The sequence below is a fragment of the Canis lupus genome, chromosome 17 (genome assembly GCF_011100685.1).
Source record: "Canis lupus familiaris isolate Mischka breed German Shepherd chromosome 17, alternate assembly UU_Cfam_GSD_1.0, whole genome shotgun sequence".
Classification (NCBI taxonomy): Eukaryota; Metazoa; Chordata; class Mammalia; order Carnivora; family Canidae; genus Canis; species Canis lupus.
This window is the reverse complement of record NC_049238.1, coordinates 4790675-4816749: the sequence shown is the minus strand read 5'-3', so window position 1 is coordinate 4816749 and position 26075 is coordinate 4790675. Positions and strand designations below refer to the sequence as shown.

The 26075-nt window shown below is 41.6% G+C and overlaps 1 long non-coding RNA gene across 2 annotated transcripts in view; it reads left to right on the top strand.

Moving 5' to 3' along the window:
- Positions 1-26075, top strand: part of LOC102151619 — a 68931-nt gene that overhangs the window by 37937 nt on the left and 4919 nt on the right. Inside the window, exon 4 of one of the 2 annotated variants that reach the window (XR_005371996.1) lies at positions 17009-17091. This is a non-coding gene — a long non-coding RNA (uncharacterized LOC102151619). Of the gene's footprint in view, positions 1-520; positions 567-17008; positions 17092-26075 lie in introns of those variants that run through there. The other variant, XR_005371997.1, reaches the window with a different exon arrangement.

The following is a 26075-nucleotide window of genomic DNA, read 5'->3' as shown; positions in this document are numbered from 1 at the left end:
CCTGCACCCATGTCTTCCGTGGCCCTATTAGGCCCCAGTATGGACCCCATCATCTATATGAGAAACCTGGACATCAGCCTGACTCTGCTCTCTTGCTTTCATTCCACCCTGATAACTCCATCCTGGTGATTCTACGATAAGGATGACCCTCTCCTTCACACCCCCCCTTCTCTCTGTATGTGGCCAGCACTCACATTGTTCAGCCTCTGAGGAAGGCTCCCCTGGCCCCAGGTGGTAGTTAATTTATGCCCTCCAGTCCTTTGTCTGCATCTTCAACAGAAATATCTTTCTCCAGCTGAGAAGCAATCATGGGATTCCTGTCATCTCCGTAAGCTTCCAATGGCCTCCATTAGCCCATTGCTTATAAATCCCATCACCTCGCAGGGTATGAGAAGTTGGCCACACTTTGCACCTACCCGTGTACCCAGCCTGCACCTCAAGACTATGCTTTGCCCATGCATTTCCACTTTCTCCGTCTGTGCTCCTAGAACATTCCTGTGTACCTCCATTTGTTTTACAGAAGCCTAGAGATATGGAAAATAGACTGAAGAGCTGAAGCCCTGGACTCTATGACAAAAACAGTGAGGTTGGTGAGAGGGCAATAGATTCAAGCTATACTGAAGTTGTAAAAGTGCTTAGAGTGTGATAACTAAGGGACCCAGGTAAATGGCAAGAGGTATAGGAGTTTAATCGCAGCACGATTTTTAGCTGGGAAGACTGGGTGAACACTGTTGCCAAAGGGAGCAAAGAAACCCAGGAAAAGACCTAGATAATTTAATAGTCACCCTGCTTCTTCGATATGCTATAGTCATATATAAGCTGTATAGAGAATTCCTGTTCGAATAAAAAGGAAAGACCTAAGACAAGAAATGGTAGAACTGTGTGCTTCCTCTGCTTTCACTACATACTTTCTTTTAGTATAAAACGCAGAGCCTTTGTAGTCTGGCTTTTAGAACTGGGTGCAACACCCATCTGTTCAGTCAATCATGCAGCAGATGGAAGTGGGAGCTTAAGGAAGTGTATGACCACAATCTCGGATAATAATAAATATTTAAATATGTATTTGTTCTTTGTAATGGATTTAGAAGCTGAGTAATGAACACACTTAAAAAATCAATAACAACAACAATAATGAGATGCCTTACTAATCACGGATTCACATACGCATTTGAGTTTATCCTAAATGCCAAACTTGAGGCCGGAGGCACGTGTAAAACTTCCCTTGAGCTGAGAGAAGGCACAGTGGGGGACCGGCCCCATGCATCCCCTCTGAACTAGAACATAGAGGTCAACCCTGTAAGCCAGAGTTCGAGGGGGTGTTTCAGAGGACTCCTTGTCCAAGTCCCTCACACTGCAGAGGAGAAAATCTGAAATCCAGAGAGAAACAACAAGCCACCCTCTTAAGGAGATCCCACACCCAACCCCAAGCCTTCTGGTCTCTGCCATGCTTAGCCTTCCTAAGGAAAGCCAAGAAGAAAATGGGAACACCTGGAGGGGATGTTTCTGAGGAAATGCATCAAGGGGGGACAGGCAACATTTGAAGCCTATAAAGTATCCCACAGACCATTATAGTAATGATTTTAGTTGCTGAGGGGGTTTAAGAGCTAAGAATTGCCAATATTGCATGATATTCATGTCCTGCTGTGAAATTCAAAAACTGTGCTGTTTTATTAGACCACATCAGGGATGCTTTATAGGGCCGCCCTCTTTTTTGTTTAAGGAAACCCACTGCAAAACATACCTCGGCAAACTAGCTGGGTGATTATGTAAAGCACAATCTGGTCTAAGTTCTAGTGCACCCAGTCCTACCCTGAAACAAGCAGTCCCTAATTACACGGGGAAGAACCCTCTCCGTGATTGCCACCCTGCAGGCTCTGAATGAACCACAGGAACCAGTAAGATGAAAGAATGGCGTGCTTCTTCATGGAGGGCTAGAGAGCGGGTATGGGACTCCCTCTTGCCTTTGATATAGAAGGAAAATGCAGGTGCACCCCACTTTTTCTTCCTGAATAAAAATTATACATGTAAAAATTCCAAAGATACAAGGACATGGAAAATAAGTCTTCTGACCTTGACCTTCACATCTTAGCTCCCCCACAAGGGTACCTGTTCCTGGTGTCTATACACTAGCGCTTCCTCTTTCACATTATGACTACCATTCAGAGAAAGGGCATCAGACACCAGTATAAGGAAAGATGGATATATTGGTGCAGTCCTACCATAGTCTATCAGAACTATCTTGTTTTCATTCAACAGTAGCTTAATCTTTTTAAAGTCTATAATTTAAAAAAAAAAAACACACAATTTCAAGTTGGCATACTGAATTCCATGAAGTAGTTCTGACCATAGGGGAATTTAAAAACATTTCATCTCAAAGTTGCCCAAGTGTGTTTGTCTCAGGAACCAGTGATGGTAGCATGTCCAAGGTTGGTCACACCATCCCAGCTCAGGGGACTCTGGGAGAGTGCTGGAGCTTCTCCAAAACTCCATTTTCTTGTCTGTGCAAGGGTATGATGACTGTGATCATAGCTTGGGATCAAAGTAGAGCATGTCCCAGGAAGTAACTCATGCCAAGTATGCATCCAGAAAGATTTAGAATAGGTAGTAGCTATTAGTTCTACCCTGAAATGACTTGAATGAAGTACCTTCTCCTAATTTTGGCCCCTCAAAACATCACAAAAGTACAATCACAAAAGACAACCCCTTAATCCAACATACACCCAACTCCCCGCAAAGCATAACATTTCTGGCAGGCGACCTGTACTTTCGATCCGAGTGGATCACTTTCTGCAGATAAAGTGAAGCATACCTCTGGATCACATGCATCAGTGCAATTAAAAGCAGGTTCTCCCAAAAAGTCAACCTTATTCAAGAAAGCTCATATATAAACATCGTTTAAGTGTATGCGTCCAAGGTCATCTAGGTTTTGAAAGGTGACTGGGGAGAGAGAAAGAAAAAAAAAACCAGCTTTTCTATCTCAGTGACATCTAGAAATTTAAAAATTTTTGAAATAGCAGTAACATTATCGAGGTACAAATGCCAAAAATATAAATTTTATAGTGAGCCTTTGGCAAATGAACTGTGCCGAGCATCAACTAAGAGGTGGGAGTCGAGTCTACCTTTGTCTGGGGCAGGAAGAAGTGTACGTGCAGACACAGAGGAGCCTGGGGGACACTCCTCCAAGAAGCCCCATGGTGTGAGGGGACGGCCGGGACATTTGCCTCTTTGCTGTATGTCATGGCCACAAGGCCCCATGTCAAGGCCAGTGTCACAGTGTGGCTGTGTGACTAGTACTCCCCGCACTTATGCACAGGAAGTATTTCCAAAGCCCTGATTTCTGTTTGTGGACCATTGAGAGTCAAGTGCATGTGTGGTCCGCAGGGATGAAAGCAAGCACTTCCTGCCTGAGATCCAGGCAAACAGAGGCTAAATCCCAGAAAAGCAGTACCCTGAGCCCCGCTCCTGGCTTGGGAGGTTGCAGCAGGGGACAGAAGTGTTCTGTCTGTGACTCCTCACATGTTTTTCAAGGTACCTCTGTGCCTGGCCTCCTGTGGAGCATTGCCCCATGCCCCAACAGAGTCCCTCACATTCGAACATGGAAAATTCTGGTCTTCAGAGTCAGGAACGGCAAGCAGCCCTGAAGTGTCAAAGGAGGAAGCCCATGGTCTGCTCAGGAAAGTGATGGACACCTGGGCTTTGTCCATTGTGGATACAGAGAGAGAGGGAGGTGGAGATAGAAGTAGAGGTAGAGGCAGAGCCAGAGCCAGAGATGTCAACAATAGACATATATTGGTATATTGATAGACTTCTATAAAAAATCATTCACTATGGGAACTGACTCACACAATCACAGAGGTCAAGCCAGGAAGTCCCACAATCTGCCATCTGAGCACTAATGTCCAAAGACAGGAGAAGACATAGAAAGTGACCTACCTTCTTCCACCTTTCTGTTCTATTTAGGTCCTCAATGGGTTGAATGATGCCTGCATATATTGGTGAGAGGGTGTCTTTATTCAGTGCTCATCTCTTCCAGAAACACCCTCTCAGACACACCCAGTAATAATGTCTTACTAGCTCTCTGGGCTTCCCTTAGCTCTTTCATGTCGACACGTAAAGTCAACCATCATACACAGATGGCCTGTTCCAACCTACAAACCAAGAGTGGGGGGGTCCCAGAAACTCCAGGAGCTGTAAGCCAAGGCAACCTGATGTCCAGAAGAAGGACCCCCGCTACCACCCCACATTGCATTTCCTCTGCCCTTTCCCCAGTCCATAAAATCAAGGCTCTCCTAGACTATTGCCTGCATCTCATTCTGGTCCCCGTGCAAGGACAAAAATCTGGCTCACTGAGGAAATAAGTGACAGAAAGAAAACTGAACAATGACCCTGATTTTATTATAATTCTGCTCTCCCTTTTGCACCCTCTCAATTATGACAATTTCTGAAAAACTTTAAACCTGTGACTTTGAGCAGATACATATGTTTTTCTGGCATACCCCTCAAACCTATTAAAATTAAATTTTAATTTTTCCCATTATTTCTGTTTACCATTTCTTCACCTGAACTTCTTTGGAATTTCTCCAGACTAGAGAATAGTGAAGGCTTTAAACCATGCTCTAGACCCCAATACACACTCAGAGCTTAGCCAATACCCAGGGGCAGGGAGGGTGCTCAGACCCTGATGCACAAAGGCCCCTCTTCCTTCTTCATCATCCTCATCCCTACAAACAGAGATGTGCACGAGCCCCCGTGGTTGAGCAATGAGGGTCCTCATCACATGTGTGATGTGTCCAAGGTCACATGGGGCTGGGTGCTCCCAGGACACTCAGTGAATCCCAGTGGCCTCACCACATCCCACTATCACTAGAATATCCTGGCTGCCTGTCCCTGCCTGCATGCGAGGAAACCCATGCAAATTCAAGATTCAGGACAACTGGAGTCCAGAGGGCTTTGTCTTCCAACAATGGCTGGACTGAACTTCTCCTTCATGCCTGTCCTGGCATTTCCCAAATAGGGGACAGCCCTCCAGGACACAGGGCTCTTCGTGGCAGGGCATCCACAAAAGCTTTTCTCTCTCCCTTTTAATCTCCACCCCCCCGACCCTTTTCTTTTCTTGACATGAATTCAATTCAACTGCCACTTAAAAATAGACCTGCTTGTCACATTCTCTTTGCCAGTTGGAGTGAATGTCACTGAGTGTCACAGAATCTGTGGATTGATTGCGGGAGAAATGGTGTCCAAAGTGCAGTAAGTCCCTCTTATGACCTCACTCAGATTTACACCCACAGAGAAAGCATTGATTTTTCTTGCCATTGTCTTCTTTCCCATTAATTTCTTCCCATAACTATTTAAAACCACCATCTGTTCTCTCCTTTGAAATTGAAGTCACTTACAACATAATTTTTTTTTATTTTTACCCCCAGTTGTAGATAAGCCATATGTGGGGAGATTGGGTCAAATGCCAGGTATTTGAAATGAGGTAAGAGGAATTATGCAAATGATTTGACAATCTCTTTGGAGGCCATTCATCTGTTGCTGCATATTCATCCAGGAAGCATTTATTGAGTGCCAGCTGTTTGCTAGACACTGCTATGAGTTCTAGAGCTGGAGAGATGAATGGGGACCCCGCAGTCCCTGACCACCAGGGGCGTAGGGCAGTGTAGAACATGAACAATCCATTAGTCCGTGTGCTGCAGGGCGCTGAGATCTGTATTGTGTAGTATATGGCTCATGCTGGTCTCCCCACGTTGATGACATTTCCCCCAGCCTACCTGGAACACTTCTACCTCAGAATATAGTGTAAGTGCTTTGTCTGTGCAGGTTGACCGACTTTTCTTACTAGATTTAACTAACTCTTCCTTGGGGATTCTCTCATGCTATTTACTGAAATTTATAAATGAGAAATTAATACTCATATACCAGATTACGAACCCCTTGAAGGCAAATGTTTCATCTTCCTTAATGTGAAAGCACCAGCCAAGTGCTCATCCAAAGTAATTTCTTAATATTTGTTAAATGACTGAAAGATCCCCTCTGCTTCAAAATTTACTGAACACCTGTGTTGTACCAGCTACTGTACCAGGCAAAGACATGTGTGTGTGCTCATGTGAGTGTGTCCATGTGTATGTCCATGTGAGTGTGCCTGTGTGTGCCCATGTGTGCCCACATATGTGTCCATGTGAGTATGCCCATGTGTGCATCCATGTGAGTGTGCCCATGTGTGTGTCCCTGTGTTTATGTCCATGTGTGCCCATGTGTGTGTTCATGTATGTACCCGTGTGTGTGCCCAGGTGCCCATGTGTGTGTCTTTGCATGTGCCCGTGTTCATGTGCCTGTGTGGGTATTCCTGTGTGCATGTGCCATGTGTGTGCCTGTGTGTGCCCATGTGTATGCCCATGTATGTGCCAATGTGTGTGTGCCAGTGTATGTGTCTGTGTGTGTGCTCATGTTCATGTGCCTGTGTAGGGGGTTCCTGTGTGCTGTGCTCATGTGTATGTGACGGTGCACATGTGCTCTATGCGTGTGCTTGTGTGGGTGTGCCCGTGTGGGTGGCAGGGGAGAGGCAGTTAATGGGGGAGCTATGCAAAGGTGAACAACAGAACTCCTGATCTCATGGAGCTCACAACTTAGTAAAAGATACAAGTAATACCTATTACTCAAGTGTCTGTTTTTATCCCTTGCAGGAAATCTTAAGGAAGGGCTTGAGATAATTATAAATATAAAAAGAAATGTCTGTGTCTCATTTCAAGATTCATTTTTAGTATTCTGTTCTCAAATTCTTTATGTTGGATTGTTAATTTTGCCTTGGCTATGAAAATAATATTTGACACATGAATACACCCTCCTTTTGCAATGCTTGTTCCATCTGTGGCTCTTATTGTGAGGAGTTTGGGGTTGCTTTTAGGATTGTATGTAGAATTTTTCTCTGATGGAGTGCTCTTTGCATTTCTGGATTTCCCTCCTCTGGAAGGTGTATCTCACACACCAGATGCATTTCTCATCACCTGTGGTGCCCTGAAGGTCACCACCTCTTCTCTAAGTGAGGCGGCTGACTCACGGGCACCTCCAACAGCTCTTCCATGACCAGCATTCATGATATCCATGTTAAAATCAAGTCGACAAATGCTTTTTGAGCACCTACTTTGTGCACACACAACTGTACCCATTCTAGGATGGGTTCCAAGATCAACAGAAAAGTACCCAAAACCAGGTGTGGGAAACAAAGGTTCTCTGAATGTCTAGGAGCCTTCTCAGAAAAACAGTCCTTGCCTTGGATGAATAGAAAAGATCCTTCTCTCTCTCTCTCTCTCTCTCTCTCTCTCTCTCTCTCTCGACCTAAGAATTAGACCAGATAGCATAAGCCAATTGGACCTCATAGAATTAGTAAGGGAAGGCATAAACAAAACAATAACATCACCTGTAACTTAATGCCGCTTTTCTCGAAGAGACTGCTACACCCCAATTTTAAAGAGGAAATCCCTGCCCCTGAGGTTTTTGGTGACTTCCAAGAAATTGAATAACCACTTGTCCCTTTCTTTGCATCTGACTCTCCACCCAAGCTCCTTAGCCCTTTCTCCTTTCTGTTCCCCTTCTAGAATTTTCTCTTCTCAGCCAGTAACTAATCCATTATTCAGAAATATGTAGTAGAAATGATGCCATTCTCTGCCCTCACTGAGGATTCATAAGTGTGATGCTCCAAAGTGAACATTATCAAGAGTATGAGTACTGACAAGCCCAAACACCAGGCTAGAGCTCCTTCTCTCTGTGCCTGCCCAAGGAGGAGCTGTTCTGCGCGCAGCTCCTGTCTGCAAACCTTTGATAGCATTGCTACTCATCCAGTGCTTTGTTTGAAGAGGCTGAACAGCAGCATGCAGCAATCCAAACAACCAGCTTCTTTTCCATTTATAGCATATCAAAGCCAATTAGCCTCAGCCATGATGGGTCTCAGGAACACAGGGGAAATTGTAAAGCAACCGGGTCTCAAGGAGGATCTTCTGAGCCCATGGCATTCCCCAAACACCTTCTTATATAACATCCCACAGTACCTGAGGTGAAATATCCACCATAAACACAGGAGATAGAAGTGCAAAGGAAAATGTATTTTTGGATGGGTTTCAAAAACACACGCTTCTTGGAAAGCAGATATTATTATTTTTTGTATTGTAAGGAGTATTTTAGCAGCAGAGTGGGCTGCACTATAAATATTGAAAATACCATGCTTGATTCTGGGTAAGGAAGGCCCATGTTGGGGGTGTCAACATTTGGGGATGTGTGAAGCGGTGACAGAGAAGGTGGAAAATATACGTCGCTAAGGATCCAGAGTGAAAGAGACCCCCAGAACTAAGTAGCTCTTGATCACAGAAAAAGGGAGAGTAAAGGCAGTAGAGAGAACAAGCCTCCCATTGGCCCAGGTCACCCAGAGTAGGTCCACAATGAAAGCTCACAAATAATGCAGGCTGGATAAAGGATTTGAAATGTAGATAATCTTCACTGTTGAATAGAGAGAAGCAAAGAAAGAGAATAACTGAAAACACCTTGACTACATGAATGTTTCTGGGGATACTGATCTCACAGGCAAATAACTCACAGGAAGAAAAAGAAGTTTCCTAATTCAATGCGTTTAGAGTCATAGATGATCTAGTGGAACACTGTTACTTACTTGGAAAGTAATAAAAAAAAATTTAATAACCATCTGACCAGGTTGGCAACTTGACATTCAAAATCGCTTTTCCAAGGCCAAACCTCAGATGTCCTCGGCATTCCTTTTATGTCAGAAAACTCTCTACACATATACTCTTATTATAGTTAACCTTGATTTTTTCTTAATTCCTATTTAATCTCAATAATATCAGTAAAACTGTTTGACATAACTCCTTCCAGCAACTGATTCAAATACTGTGATTTATGCAATTGTCCCATTATTGTTTTTCTTTAAGAGTTAATTATTTTAGAGCAGTTTTAGGTTGTCAGCAAAATTGAGGGGAAGGTACAGAGAATTTCTATTCACCTCTTACTTCCATACAGACATAGCCTTACCCATTAGCAACATCCCACCAGAGAGGTACACATGTTAATAATAATCGATGGCTCTGCATCGACCTGTCATTATCACCCAAAGTCCATAGTTTACATTAGGGTTCATTTTTGTTGTTTTGGGTTTTCTCACTTAACTTTTCACCTCTTATTTCCCTTGACCTCAGTTTCTGCAGACATCTCTAGATCACTGTTTCTCCTTGTCACCAGCCCCCAGAGACCTTCCTGGGCAAAAGAAAGGGCTTCTCTCTGTGTGCACCTTGCAGACTGGATGCAAGGCAAGACCAGGAGAGGATATGAGGTAGTTCCCTTCCAGGGCAGCTCAGAATCAGAAACCAGTCATGTTTTCAGACACTCCACAAACATAGAAACAGTGTAGATGAGGAGCTTCTTATTATGAGCTGGACCTCAGAGTGTGATCCCTTGGCATGGAAGTTAACTCTGATCTTGTCAACATGACCTGCTTAGAGAAGGAGCTGTATCCATCTTTGCAACCCAAAGCTTCAGGGCTGCAGGAATCCAGGATGCATATTCTCAGTCCTGCTCCAATGCTCATGAATGTTATTAGTATCTAGTTATAGGTAGAGTAGCTGGAGAGGCAATACTTGAGGATTTTTATATTATGTTTAATTGTCAGATATTCATTTAAAAATTACGTTTCAACCCCAATTTATACATTTTTTCTTAGTTCTGCTTTAATTTTCTGTAAAGACTTTACCATTTGTGGCTAATCTTGATATTCCAAAATTAATTTGAATAACCCGATGTATTTTGAGGACCTTGCTTCTCTTGGTGGCATTGACAAATTAGCTCTGTCTTTGTCTGGTAGGAGATATGGTTTTAGAGGCAGATCTGCTCCTCTGCTTACTGGTTGCCTAGTCTCAGACAAAGTACCCTCTCTGAACCTGTTTCTCCATCTGTAAATTGGGAATAATTACAAAAATAGGGGTGATTCTACTTTCATATCATTATCACTATTATGTCTTGTTTTATTTTTGACATACACTTCCATATCCTTTCATGATCCTACACTGTTTATAAACTTAAAGATTATATCTTCTTTTCCAATAATGGTCATTGCTTGTTAAGTGTTTTCCACTTAACATTCCATCTCTAATCCTTGCTCCTTGAGTTCAACCCACCATTTAAATTATCACTAAATATTTGGGTGATTTAATGTGTATTTTCTCTGCCCACTGAGGATTATAGGAAGTGGAAGCAACTCTAAACTTCCCTTTGTACACTTGGATATTAGCTATTGGTAAAGTTTTGACTGGTGTGGTGTCATAAAGCAAATGGATTTGTCTCCATAAAACCACATAAATTTATGAATGTCAGGAAATAAAATAGACTCTTTGGTATATTTTTTAATTAAAAAATTAATATAGATAGAAAAACAAGGATTCTTAGGATTGTTTGGCTTGTCCATTTTTCAGGGTCTACAAATAGGTGTACATTAATATTTTCTTTGCCTTGGGGATTCAACTAAATTCCAAGCATTCTAAAAAAGACTTGCCAATTTCACAACAAGAATGTAATGCCACTCCTTGAATACCCTTGGAAGCTTCATTATAAAGTTATCCTCAGGCCTTATGGATGACTTTTAAATTTACTTTAAAAGATTCAGAGATTTATATGGAATGGCAAAGTGTGGTAGCAAGGGCTTTTTAGTGTCCCTAGAAAGAAGTCCCACCGAAGACTGATTCAAAGGTAGCATCCTTAGCGAAGATGAGCAGTAGGAGAATTGGAGGCTCTCAAGGAGAAGGGAAGCCAGAGTAACTTCACGTGAAAATCACCATAAAGTATCTCTTTCTATATCCTTCACTGTACTGATCAGGAACTTTAACATTTCAGATGGAATTCTGATTTTTCAAAGATTGACAAGCACAGCTCATTGTGTGGAAACTTCAGTGATACAGGCCACACTAAAATAAGGAAAATAACTCTAAATCCCAAAGCAGATTTCCTTTAGGAAAACGATCTTCCTAGAAAGGAAACAAAAAGCAAAACACTCAATGCACAAATGCCAAATGTGAAGGAAAGACTCAGCTAACAATGCCCCACTTTGAGAGTCAGGCACGTCATCTCCTTCCCCTCAATGTTTTATTGCCGTGCCAGTTCGAAATTCTTTACCTGACTTATTAGGGCTGAGAGCAGGGAAAGAGAAGAGTAAGTTTTCTGGATGTTGCTTAGGCACTGACATTTGCGATTCAGTATGGCTTCTTGATCCCCGACCGGTCCTGGAAGGCCAGACCATCCTGGAGGCCAAGAACACCTTCTGCCCTCTGATTTTGGCACAGCGGTGGCCACTTCACTCAGATGTGCGCCTCCCGGCAGTTACTCCTGCCTCAGGGCCTGCAGACTGGCATGCCGCAATATGCTCTACCTAGGGCTACACCTGAGACCATATGGACTTTCAGCTGCTGCACCATACAGGGGCCCGCCTGCAGCAAGGCGAGGACCAGATGGAGCAGACGATACCTGTGTGAGGCCGTCTGACTCGACGCGGCTGGGGACGTGGTGTGCAAAAAATGGCAGACTATAAACATTTAAATAATAATACCACAACACATGCTGATTCTTTTCCACCAGGAAGGAAAAAGAGTACCTTTCTGGGAAAGATAAACTTGAAGAATACTATGCAGTAGGAATGAACTTAATTTTTAAAACAAAGCAAAAAGTCCAACGATTAAAACCAAAGGTGGAGCTAGCTGTCGTTGTAAGGGAGAGCCCAGAACAGTGGAAAACAGAGTGGTGGGAGCCAGGAGTCACAGATACAGGGCAGGGAGCTGCTTGGTGGCTTCTGCAAGTCAAAACTCTCATGGGCCTCAGTCTTCCCACTGATAATATAAAGGAAGTGGCCAGTGATATTCATAATGCGAAGATGAGGCGTTTGTGCCAGAATGTAAATCAACACATGGAGAATCCTCAAGAAAGTCTGGTTAACAGAAATCATCTCAGTGGAATTAAGCAGGAAGCTTTGGAATGTGGTTGAGTCCCATTCTGCTGCAAAAGTGTCTCATTGCAGACAGTTCACAAATCATATAGACCCTGGCAACAGTTTATAAACTGGTACCAAGCAGGGGATATTTTGAGTAGCGATGGGCCAGGTTGGTTACCTGTTTAAAGTCTTGAGACTTTCAATCTTGCTTTTGTATGAGTTTGTGTAGAATATTATAAAATACTATTTTAAGCTTACTCCTTTTCACTTGCTTTTAGATATAAAACAAATGCTTAACAAATGAGATGTGGTTTAAAGGGTTTTATTTGCTCTAAGTTCTGAAGTCCCCCAAAGTGTAAAAAAAAAAAATAAGAGGAATCGATTATTCAATTATTCTTGCATTTCACAAATGTTCATGAACTGCTGTCAAGCTTCCTAGAAAAATTACATCTGTGGTGTAACATGTCAATGGTTCTAGCTTTGGGTGCTTCCTAGAAAATGTGATTCTTGAGCAGGGACTTCATTGATGAACTGAATGCTGCTACACAAAGACCCGAGAACGGTGATAAGAGAGGAGAGGCAGTCCCAGCTGAGGGCAGGCACAACCCATGATGAAGGACGTACTATAAGCAGAAATGCATAGTTGAGATCTGTTGCTGGAATGCAGATGTGAGGGTGAACACTGAGAAGGTAAGCACACTCTTGGTCACAGAAGACTCAGGAGCTCCAGGCTGAGGACTTCGGACATCTAAAGGGATGAGAAGTGGCCAAAGGGCTGTCAGCCTCTAGGAGGCATACAGTCAGACCTCTGATGGTTGCATGAAGAATGGATTTGGGAGGGAAAGTCTAGATGCATAAAGACCAAATCCAGGTAGGAGGCATGTACATACATTATCTTGAGATGGAGAATGACCAAGTCCTAAAGTAGGTAAGAGGGAAAACAAAATAGATTCAAAAAGCAGGATCAAATTCATAGGCTGGATTATTTACTGAATAGTCTTCATTCCTTGATTTTGGCTTCTACCCACCAATCTCTTCCACAATACTTTTGGTTTAAATATTTGTGATTTGGAAATGATACTGTTAAAACATGGTACAATTGGTTCCTCGACCTCCTGCACCCAATGATCTTGTCATCTGTTGGACTCCATGCTTGCGCCCTTAGCAATGGGCATGACTTCTTCAGCACCCCATTCTTCCACCATTGCCTCTCATCTCTGCAGGCCATTCTCTCTCATACTTCCTCACTAACAGTCTTTCTATCCCAATATTGTCATCAATTCATGGATCCTACGAACTCTCCCCTTTTCTTCAGCCCCTTGCTACCCTGTCTTCCTCCTACTACCTACAGTTCTATGATCCATCCTTACTGTAAACCCCCTGCATTCATTTATCTTCAATTCCTCACCCCTTGTGGCTCATCAGGTTCGTTTGACAAAACCACAGCTTCGACAAATCTAACTCTCTACTAGTTCTGGCCCCTACTCACACATCAAAACACCTCTGGAGACAAGCATGCAGCCACACTGAATACCGTCAAATTAAAATTCCCATCAAGCACATCAAGTGGAGCATTATTGCTGACAGGCCATCATAATGTCATTTAGTCTCTCTGCTCCTTCACTTCCCGATAACTATTCCTTGCCCTCTCCTTTCTCCTCATACCTCCAGCACCTTTATTTCTATCCTCACTACTAACTAACAACTTTGCTTAATATTTTACTGATAGAATTGTGGCTGTCAGAAGAGAATTTCTAAGCCTGCCAACACCAACTCTACTGACTTCTCTTGACTTCTCTCTCATGACTATGGGTGAAATCTCCCAAGCCTTAATTGAGGCAAACCCCTCCACTTACACACTGCTTCTCTCACCTTCTCCCCCTACCCAAGTACAATTGCTAGACCAATCACTGGACCACTCCTACTGATACAAATATACTATTTTTCCCATTTTATAAACAAAACCAAAACCTTCTTTTGATTACACATCTTCCCCTCTCTGCTGCCTTATATAGAAATACTTATTGAAAACATTTTATTTACTTTCTGTCATAACCCACTGTTCTTTGTGCTGTTTGAGGATCATTTGTAGGCTTTTAACTGCTCAAACAAAAGTGAATGTTTTGTTTCATTGCCCTACTTCGCTAAGTCCATGCCCTTACCTCTCCTGATCACCCAATTTCTGCTTTTACCCACCAGATGTATAGAGGCAGCCAATACCAAGACCCCCAGTTCCTGCCAGACAGGCCTCTGGGACCCTTTATACTCACCAGTCCATCATGGGTATGGGACCCCTGCTTGGCTAACACCTTGGACCCCAGTGAAGGCTGCAGCCCACAGACTGTCTCCCTCCCTCCCATTTAACATATGGCCAAGCCCATATGTCACCATAACTCCCTGAAGGTAAGATATGCTGAGGTTTCCTCTCTGATACCTGTAAGGAACAGTCCATTGCCTTTGGCATTCTGGTCTCTTGAGTGCCATTGGCTGGGATGCCCCAGACACTAGCATTGCTCACTAGACTTTTTGCAATTACTCTCTTCCATGTTCAAGTCCCAACCTCTTTGTGATCCCTTGGAATCAGCACTTACTCTTTCCACTGATATATCTCTTATGAAGGGCACCAATGGCCTTTGCATGGTTAAGTCCCAAAAGTCAGTTCTCAGCCTTGGCTACAAGAGCATTGGCCTTCTCTTGCAGCAGATTTTACTTAGTCTCCAGGATTCCATATTGCAGTGGTTCCCCACCTACCCCCCAGGGGCTCTTCTCAGGCCACTCTTTATCTCCCCAGTCTCCTCCTCACTGAATGCCCAGGGCCAAGTACTGAGACCTCTCCTCTGTCTATTCCCTGTACCTTAGAGATATTATCTACTCTATGGGCTTCAAACACCAATCAAAAGCTAGATTTCTCTCAGATTTCTATAAACCAGTCCACATATAGCATTTGAATTTCACACTCATCCCTCTACCTGCCTGTTCAATATCACCGCTTCTTTCTCTGACTTCTCACAACCAAATCCAAATCACTGCTCTTCCCAAGCCTCTTTCACCTGAAGTCATCATCACCCATCTTGGTTGCTGGCAACATTATTCTTCCAGTTGCTCAAGCCAAAAACATATAAGTGACTTTGACTCCTCTATTTCCTTCAGAATACACATTCAGTCTGTCAGGTAATCCTGTCTTTTAGAATATACCCAGAATTTGCCACCTCCACCACTGAATGCTTCAGCCAGGGCATCTTCCTGTATGGTCACCTAATACTTTTCCTTTGCCCCAGCACTGTGATGACCCTCTTAAGAATGATCTCGTCACCCTTCTGCTCAAAATCACCTACTGGTTTCCCATCCCACTCAGAATAAAGCCTAAGAATTCAGATCTCTAAAGCTTTTCTTGATGTGGAGCCCAGACTCTTCCAGAACCTTGCTTCCCCCTGCTCTCCCCTTGCCCTTGCCCTGTTAGCCACCCTGCACTCCCTGCTATTCCTCAAACACAAGAGCTTTTTAAATATTCTAGACTTTGGATCTTTGGTAAATATGTGAAGTGCAAATATCTTCCTCCCAACTATGGGTTGCTTTTTTCCTCTCTTCAAGATGTCTTTAATTTATTTTTAATGGATGGCTAAGATTGCAATAAAAAAGAAAATTTCTATTACCAGAAGCAAAGAAGCACTTGAAGGCCAAAGAGTGAGGCTCAAACACTACTGCATCTATAGTTCTGGAGCATCTGCAGCCTCACAGATGCTCTAGTGCTAAAGACTTCATGACCACCCACAAATGAGAGACAAATCCTCAAGCCCAGAAGAGATGGGGGATGGGAGCTGATATCCTTGCATAAAGCTAGAACTCCCAAAGTCCCAATACTTCAGAGAAATGAAAACTAATAAAATCTGTCCAACAGCCTAAAGAGAAAAAAGAGATTATTTTGCTCTCTGTGGAAAAACAATGTATTCCATTAAAAACTTCCACTAGAAACTAAACCATGCACTTCACATTGATCGGCCCTACAAGATTACATTTTCCTTATTATGAAGGAAAACTCAAATTAGGAATTAATGCTTTAAATTAGAAATGGTCATACCTTTAAACAGCAACACATTGAAAATCATTCAATAACTCCTACCCCATGGAATTCCCATGGGAGCGAGAAGGCAAGGGACCAAGACCTACCAAAGAGGAGTTTATAAACAAAATTTAAAAATGAGGAATCCCATCAAGAGTGCAGGGAGTGGACAAAGGGGCATTAGCATCTCAAGTACTTGAAATCATAGAATAAGATGCTGGAGGAGGTCATAAACTAAGTATTTTTAAAACGGTTGAAAGGATAAAAGGGTGTTTACAAAAACTTCTGTTAAGTATAAGACAATATGCAAAATAAATAAATAAACTTGAAAAAGAGCCAAATAGAACATACACTAACCAAAGTTACAGCAATTAAAAAATAGAATAAACATCATACACGGTTTAAACAGCAGACTAAACACAATTTAAGAGAGTGTTCATAAACAAGAAGGTAGATCTGTAAAATATCCAGAAAGGAGCAAAATGCAATGGAAAACACAACTTATAGTGGATATACTGAAAAACCTTGATTTCTGGTGAATGGGAGCTTCAGGGAAGTGACCAGAGACATAGAGTGAGGAGAACTATTAATAGGCAATGTGAAGAATTTTCCAGAATTCTTCTCCTCAAAAATGAGTTTTAAACAGGATAAGTAAAATTTGCTTTTCCGTCGTGGATATCAATTGTTCTCTGATTGAAAATTCAAGTTGTTTCCATTCATCTTATTATAAACAACACCACAGTAAATATTTTTTGTAGCAGATAAATCATTTCGTATAATTTTTGTCTATAGATAAATTTGTAAAAATGAGATGGGTGAGTCAGAGATGGGTATAATTTTAAAAACACAGATTAAAAAATAAATATTCTTTTGTTTTATAGCATGAAAGGGCTGGATGCTGAAACTTCAGACATGTTTACTTAGATTTCAAAACACTGAGGGGCTGACATCACTGTTTTCTTCTTTCTTCAAAGCACTCAACACGAAAGACCCAACTCACCATGTGATTTACATATGTCATGTGCTTTGACAATGATGTTGGCAATCCCTCATCCAGGTGAGCATTTTCGTTCTTTTGTTCATAGGCTGTTGTGTGACTCCCAGAACAAAAACCAAACACGATATGATATCAGATATGCCACCATCTCCCCACCTTTAAAAATCATTCTTCAAGATACCCATCAAAAGCTATGTTCTCGGCTCTGGTTACCCTGAACCCCATTTCCCCAAATCAGAATTTGTCACCTTTCCACTTCCTCAGTTCCTTATCCTCACCTAAGCCAACTGCTGACTCTGTTTCTGTATAACCTGCTGCTACCATAGACCACAAGCCTTCTCAAGGCTGGGACTGACCCCCTGTCTTACCCCAGTGCCTGGCTGAGCATCAGCTATGGTACAGCCCAGTAAGCTTTTACAATATTGAACTGAAAATAGAACACAGATATATTGCAGTCCCAAGTCTGAAGCATGGAATATTCCAAAGTTGGCATAAAACAAGAAATTAATAAGCCAAAATAAACTTAGGACAATACGCAAAATATTTTTGGGTAAATCTTTAAAGCTTCCAGTGTTCAAGATGAACACTCGAAAGTGTGTTTGGGTGGGAGTAACATTTTTATAGACGATCACCAAATTCTACCTCAGAAACTTCTGACATAGTGGAAATAGAAACCACTTTGAAAAGCCTCTCTCTGGAATGGTGACCATGCAAGTGTTTCCAGCTGCAAGAGACCTCAGTTCTACTGACCTTGATACAGTGGGTGGACTCGGAGAACAGCTCATCATGCAGACCTCCCAGGATGTGAACAGAAAGATCCATCAGGCCAATTATCTATGTGAGGCAACACTGAATTTCCTAGAATTTCTGGATATTTTGCATTTGGTATTATGAAACAAGGATGAAAATATATTAAAAAAATAAAGACATGATGAAAATTTTGTGGAATTTGCTTAAAATTCTCCATACGCTGATACAGTCTACTTGGCCTCTGAGGCTCCAAGTACATGTTCTCTGGGTGAATCAATGCATCTGCCCAGCAAGCAAGCAGCTGTCAGCAGTGGACTTTCTCTCTTCTGGGTTTGCAATCTTGAGGCCCTGTACAACGCCTGAAGCTAATGTGCCCTTGCTGTATACACAGCAATAACAAAGACATCCTCTTCACTTGTAACTTTGCAAGAACAAACTTCCAGGTTAACAAAATGACCTCAATTGATTAAGATTGACAAGATTCTTCCAAATATTCAACATGGTTCATCTTTGTGTATTTTTCTTTGTAGGAGGTGGATCTCTTTGATGAGATGTATATTACAAATCATGGAAGTGTCTGTCCTACACCCTATTTCAAAAGACAAAGATTTGCCTAGGCCTTCTTTGATTCAACTTGAATCAGTAATGAATTAGGAGCATAATTTAGGGCCATACAATGTTGTGTTTAATCCCCAATAAAGTATAATTTTCCAGAAAAACTATCTGGTTAGCAAGAGTGAGAGAATTTTTATGAGCATGGTCATGTAACTTGCACTAAAAGGTACATGATATGTACATTTTCTTTAATGCATTTGAAGTCATGCAGCAACAACTCTTCAAATACTTCATTCCAGAAATAGAGCTTCAGATCATACATTTATATTTCATTAACCCACAAGCGTTTTCATTTCTCATAAAGCTAATGAATTTCTTCCAAAATCGTAAGTCACCTTACCAAATACAAATATGTTGCCACTTGAAGCAATTACCCCAAATGGCTGATTTATACAGCCTCACAAATCATAAATTTCCAGGCAAATAAATCATTTTTCATTTGGTTTCAACAAAGATAAAATAAGAGTTTTTTTTTCTAAAGGTGCTGACTAAGAAGTTTGTGGCATTTGCTTGAATACTTCATACTTTAATTAAAAAATATATCAATGTGTTTCATTTCCCTGAGAGCAGCAGTATGGTAATAAGTTCTTAACGACTCAGACCTATGCCTTTTTGTGGTTCATTCGGCAATTCTACCCTAGTTTTTTTTTTTTTTCCTTCTCTAATCAGTAATCAGTACTTTTTGAGGTTTATGTGTACAGTATGTAATTTGATTTTCTTCCCTGGCGAGTTGTTACATAGACTGAATACAGAAATTAAAAGTACATATATTTAGAATCAAGAGAAGCATAATATATGTTTTTGCTGCTTTTCAATGATGAGCCCTATACATTAATCAAGGTAACAGGTTTCAAGCAAAGCATTGCAGTTTTTCCAGCTCAAAGGAAATAACAGCAATTCTTTAATCAGTGTTTCAATGTCAGGTATGGAGCTGGGGCAAAAAACAAAAGCATGTGGTCTCTTAATCTTAATGCAAAAGGGTTGCTCTTTGGTCCCTAACCCTAAAGCCTCAGATAAAGTTGTGATAGGTACTGTCGAATGTATTCATGATGATTATGACATTTAACTCTTGCATTCTTAATTTATTAGTTCTATAAAGGTGTTGCCTTTAAAAAAAGTTAATGTGCCTGTATCTTTAAATGCAGAATCTAGAATCTGTCTTAATAGAAACCACCTGTTGGGTTGATACCAGCTTTGTTAGCTGGGCATTGTTTGTGTGCTCTCTGATTTAATTGCTGTGAAGTGCACCTGGGTTACTATGGCATTAGAACACATTGTGATTTGATTGGAGGTTAGAGACTGAGCAGGTTTCGTGGAATTATAGAATTTTATAATAATCAGAGTGAATTAAACTCCATAGTTATTTATCTCCAATTTCCTTGGTATACAGATGAGGAAACTGAGGCCCACAGAGTAAAGAGAATATATCAAGTTTATCCAGTTTATTGGTTAACAAAACAAAAACAAGAACAGAATGCCTTTGATCGCTAAAACTGAGTGATTTCACATGTGGCTCAAATCCAAGAGCGTTATAAACACCTTTGGACACATTAAGGTTTTTTTTTTTTTTCCCCCAGCAAACTTCATTCCTGATTTTGAATTTGTATGGGGAGCCAGATTTGTGACTTTCTAATAAAGATGCATTTTAAAAGAAATTAAATGTTTCAAATAATAGCAACAGAGGAGTTTTATGCATCTTTAGGGATCTGATTACTTACTCTAAACAAAACATAATGTGATATGAACAATTTCCACAATTCAAAAGGAAGAATTTCAAGGTCTTGATTTGTTTATTTTTTTAGGAGTTTACTTTTTATAATTTTACTTTATTTTCATCATGATAAGAATGCTTTTTAATCCCCATCACTGACTTCCACAATTTCTCACCCCCCTCCCCTCTGGCAACCACCAGTTTCTTCTCTATAGTTACATGTCTGTATTTTGGTTTCTCTCTCTCTCTCTCTCTCTTTTTGCTTTGCTCATTTTTTTTTCAATTCTACATACAAGTGAGATCATATGGTTTTTTTTTCTTTCGCTGCCTTATTTTGCTCAGCATAATACTTTCTAGCTCCATCCATGTTTTTTACAAAAGCCAAGATTTCATTCTTTTTATGGATAAATAATATTCTACTTTATATATATCACATCTTCTTTATCCATTCATCAATCTATGGACACTTGGGCTACTTCTGTACTTTGGCTATTGTAAGTCATGCTGCAATAAACATAGGGGTGCATGTATCCCTTTGAATTAGTGCTTTTGTATTCATTGGGTAAATACCCAGCAGTGTGACTCTTGGATTGTAGGGTAGCTCATTTTTAATTTTTTGAGAAAACTCCATACTATTTTCCACAGTGGCTGCACAAGTTTGCATCCCCATCAACAGTGTAAGAGAGTTCCTTTTCAATTGAACACCAATAAAAAATAAATTTACTTAAAGAAAAAGAGTTCCTTTTCCTCCGCATCTTCCCCAACACTTGTTGTTTCTTGTGTTTTTGATGTTAATCATTCTGACAGATACAAAGTGATATCTCGTTTTAGCTTTGATTTACATTTCCTTGGTAATGAGTGATGTTGAGTATTTTTTCATGTGTCTGTTGGCCAACTGTATGTCTTCTCTGAAGAAATATCTATTCACATCTTCTGCTTATTTTTAAATTAGATTATTTGTTCTTGACTATTGAGTTATATCTGTTCTTTACATATTTTGGATACTAACCCTTTGTTGGATGTGTCACTTGCAAATATCTTCTCCCATTCTGTAGGTTGTCAATGGCCTGATTTAGAAAGAGAAATGGCATTATTTGATATCCGGGAAGATTATTATCTGTGACTCAATTGGATAATACCAGTTCCATTTGCATGGAACTTTCTGATCCACAAAATTCCCTGTCATCCTTACTGTGATGACAATGATAGTGATGATGATGATGAATATGTTAGATGCCATATGTTGTTCTAAGTTGTTTTACTGGTATCTTGTTCAATTGATACTATTGTTATTATTCCTACTTTATAGGTAAACTACTATATGTAAACTTTCTTATTTTATAGGTAAGCCTCTATGATTTTTATACTACTTCATTCAAGTTTGGGCCTGCCTTAAGCACAAGATTACCAGTAAGTTTGTATTCATGTTAGCTATTATTGGGGTATAACTGGAGGGAAATCCAGGCAAGGAAGAAACCTGGCAGGGATCATTTACTCTAACTATACTATACACTAACAAAGCTTCCCAGCTCAGTTGAATGTCAGTATCGTAAAAGGGCAAAGTATCTCTTCCACCAAAGGAGCCTAGGTAACTGCTATCAGCTAGAAAGGAGGGGTTGCCTGAAGCCAGTAGAGATGTCAGCTCCCTGGGGCATTCATCAACTGTGAGGAAGGGGACAGACCCGGGGTAGTGTTTATTATTGAAACTGGAACACTAGCATATCTATAAGGAAGCAGTGGCTTTGGTCAATAGTTAAAGACAATTCTTCTTTAGGCTTAAAAAAAAAAAGTTGAAAGCTCGAAATTAAGTTCTCCCTAGAGTACCCTTTAATGAAGCTATTTTTGTTTTTTGTTTGTTTGTTTGTTTGTTTTAATTTTTATTTATTTATGATAGTCATAGAGAGAGAAAGAGAGAGAGGCAGAGACATAGGCAGAGGGAGAAGCAGGCTCCATGCACCGGAAGCCCGATGTGGGATTCGATCCCGGGTCTCCAGGATCGCGCCCTGGGCCAAAGGCAGGCGCCAAACCGCTGCGCCACCCAGGGATCCCTATGAAGCTATTTTTGGACCTGAATTTCTTTCAGAATATTTCTCATGCCAACTGACAAAGACAGATCATTAAATATCAGGAATTGTCCTGTGTCTTTTTGCTCTGAGGCACTTCTGAGATGGACAATCTGGTCATATCAAAGTTATCTAAATCATCTCTGGTGAAATTATAATTGATAAAAAGTTGTGCCATTTAATGACATGAGCAAGCATTTGAGATATAAAGAAGCATAATTGGAGACACGCATCCAGCCTGGCTAAGATGTGCGATAAGACCATCAGGTGAACTTTGTTTGCAGCTGATTGAATGTGTCCTTTAGAACCGCATGTTTGATGCCAGCTGACCAGAAGTGGGCTGTTTCTGACCACCAGACATGACAATTGGTCTTTTCTAGCAGAAAGAGACAGTTTTGGAGGTTTCATCTTCTAAATTAACTCTCAGGAATGCAGATAGAAGGAGGAAAAACAGCCTAAGGTTTCCAGACGGTGACCCAAGGCAAAGTCTGTCCAATGAAGACCAGTAACGTGACAAGACTTTAAGCTTTTTAGTCCTTGGGGTCAGTTTTCATTAGTGCATTTATTGGGGTTCTCTCTATTGACTGATCCCCTTTCAGATAATGTTATTAACAATATGCTCCACCAAAGTCAGGTCAAATGAACACAATTTCACCAAGAAATTTTAAGAAAACAATTCCAACTGAGGCAAAGATTTCCACAAGTAAAATCTAATTTTCCCAGGACCAAATAAAGTTAGAAGCTTCAACAAAATCAAAGCAGAAACCCAGCATGTGACCAATCTCTCTGCTGTGGTCCAGGAGCCTCAAGAGGAAAAAAGACATCAGCTGTCTTGATAGATGCTAACTTGTGTTAACATCTTGTGGATCAAGAGCTCTGGTCCGTACCATGGTCAGGGGAGTCACAGCTCCAAATCACAGAAAGTACCTTCTCAACCCAAGAAACTGTTATAATTTAGTTTTATTGATTTACTATAGCAAAGGAGAAACAACATAGATGATTTATGTATTATTATTATTGTTGTTATTATTATTATTATTCAAGGAAGTGAGCATGCAGCTTTGATTGCTGATGAGTTGGGCTCAGAAATTCTTGACCTGGGATACCAGGAGGGGAAACCTTTGGATTGGTTGATATTTTGAACATGAGTGAGTTGAGGTTCTGGGAAAAGGAAACATCATGCAATCAGGATACTCTGCAATTGGTGACGTATAAGTGATGCGAGTAAGAGGTGGTTGGTCCAGTTTCCAGGTGCTGGGAAATAAACTTCACCAAGTCCCCCAGTGCACAGTTCTCTTCTCTTCACTATGGTTCCACATACTGGTTCTGTATTGAAAGAATTTGAGGCAGAGGCTTTCTGCTTTATAAACATTTGCATTATCTCACAGTGCCTAACACAGTGCTGGGGCACACCTGGCACAGATTGATTAGCTGGCGCCACTCACCAGGCCCTCTTTTGAATAAGGTTAGGAGATTTTTCCTAATACTGCTGTTGAGTGGGTTGGTATTTGGCCTTCTCTGCATGTTCCCTGGGACATCCCTCCTTCCTGAATCCCTTGCCTTGTCTGTGGCTGCTGAAGACCTTGCTGCCTCCGCCCCTGTTGTTTCCACTCCCCTACATGCAGGTGATGCGGTACATACCCAGCTGTTGCCACACATGCTCCCTATCTTTGTTTCAGCTCCAGTTCCCACCAGTCACAGTACAATTTCCCCCAACTGCTACGATCCTCACCACAGGAAGACACACAATTGCTTCAGTGAAGTAATTATTGTATTTTACATTAGGGCAGCCATTTTTCAACACAGGTGCATTTAATGGATGAGAGCCACAGCTCTAAAAATGAAACAGGCTATCCCTTTTGATCTGAAATGAACCCACCATGTCTCAAGATAAGGCAAATAAGATTCTGTTCAGCTAACCACTAGAATGTCATGACTTCATCTGGGGGTATGAGACACATGGGCTGGTGGGTTGGTAAAGAAGGCAGCATCATAGACTGTACATAGGACTCAATTGCAGCAATGACCTCAAAGGGCCCCATTCAATACACTGAGTCCAAAAAGTGAGATAAGGTCACAGTAGTCATGGTTTTCAAGGGAAACCATATTATAGGAAGGGACACAGCCAAGGGAGCCCAGGAGATAGGTGGACCATGACTTGTCTTTATTTATTTTTATTTTTTAAGATTTCATTAATTTATTTGAGAAAGAAACCATGAACAGGGACATGGGGCAGATGGAGAAGGAGAAGCAGGCTCCCCGCTGAGCAGGGAGCCTGACATGGGGCTCCACCGCAGGACCCTGGGATCATGACCTGAGCCGAAGGCAGATGCTTAACCAACTGTGCCACCCAGTTGCTCCTGACTTGTCTTCAGAATCTAGACCAGAACCTAGCAAATGGTCACAGGCAGTAAATCCTGCAGATTAAGGACAGGTAAGCAGATCCCAATACCAAGGGAAAAGCTTGACAAGGGCCAGGCAGCGTATCAAAAGCTCAGTTGAGGAACCTGGGATCAGGGCAGGTACTGAGGTGCTAGGTACACACATGAGACGAAGTCAGAGATAAAGACTGGTAGGTGAGGGAGAATAGAGGAAGATATGACTCAGTGAGCAGTGGGTTGGCAAGATTACCCTCACTTACCCCAGGCAACTGACATTAACACTGACTCAGGGCCTCCTGGCTAGGCAGATGAACTTGCTAAAGCTCCATCTTGTTGGTCAGGACTGGCTGAGGACAAGGTGTGACTTGAGACTCCAGGTAGAAGGCATGACTTATTACAGATTTCATGGGGCTTAGAAGGTAGGAATTCACATTTCAGTGCTGCCATCATTCCTGAAAGTAGCCCAATCAACTTGTAACAGAGATGTTGCTGTTGCAGCTTGGAGGCTCTTGCTCTTAGTGTTGTCATCCAAAGCTCACTTGCAAAAGCTTCCCCACTGAAAAATACCTTACTAGGAGTCTTCACTTCATTTTTGAACCTTCAGTCATCCTAGGGGATTGGGTTGGGGGAGGTATTCTCAGGGGTAATTGGATGGGAACTGAGAAAATGTGTGCAAGCACTTGTGTATCACTTTGCTTGGGCAGTTGGTGGACATGGTCCCTGTGTCAGTCAAGCCTTCCCTAAGGCCCACAGGAAGAGCATGGTATTGTAGGCTGTACTGGCAGGTCCTGGTGCAGGTAAATCTTGTACCAACAAGAGGCAAGGCCTCACCTCCCATAGGCTCTTGCACACTCAGGCACAGGCTCAAACTATCAGCTCTTCCAGAAGAGCAGGACCTCCTCCATCCAGGACAGCTTCAGGAAGGGGAGCTTGAGGTCTCTGGGGCTTCTGCAATCCCACTTTTGTTTCTCTCTCCCACCTTCCTGTGCCATTTCCAGCTGTCTCCCTCTAGTTTATACCCTCTCCTTTTATTTCATCTCCTCACTCCAAGCCTTCTACCCATGCACCCTCCCCCTGCCCTTTCATAACAGACCTGATGACTCACTAAACCCAGAGTTTCAATCATTCACCATCATAAGCCCACTCCTTCATCTGAGACAGGGAATAATTACTTCATCTTCCAATATTCCCCAGAAGTAAGGAGACATATTTTCATTCCCTCTTGATATTGCAGCAAATGAAAGGAAAGAAACTCCTCAGGGGCCAAAAATCAGCTGCCACCTTCATGTCAGGACACTGCCTTACCATGGTCTGTTGGCTTAGCACTCTACTGGATGGCATAGAACTGAAACTCTTCAGAGTTTATGATGGTGACAGAAGATGTTGTAAGACTCTGTAGAATGAATAGTGTTGCATCTACTGTACAGGTGGTATTTAATGCGGAAAGGAAATGTAATTATGGGAATTGTCATGGAAGAGATAGAATATAAGCTGGATTGGGGGCTTAGGCATGTTCTGGGTAGC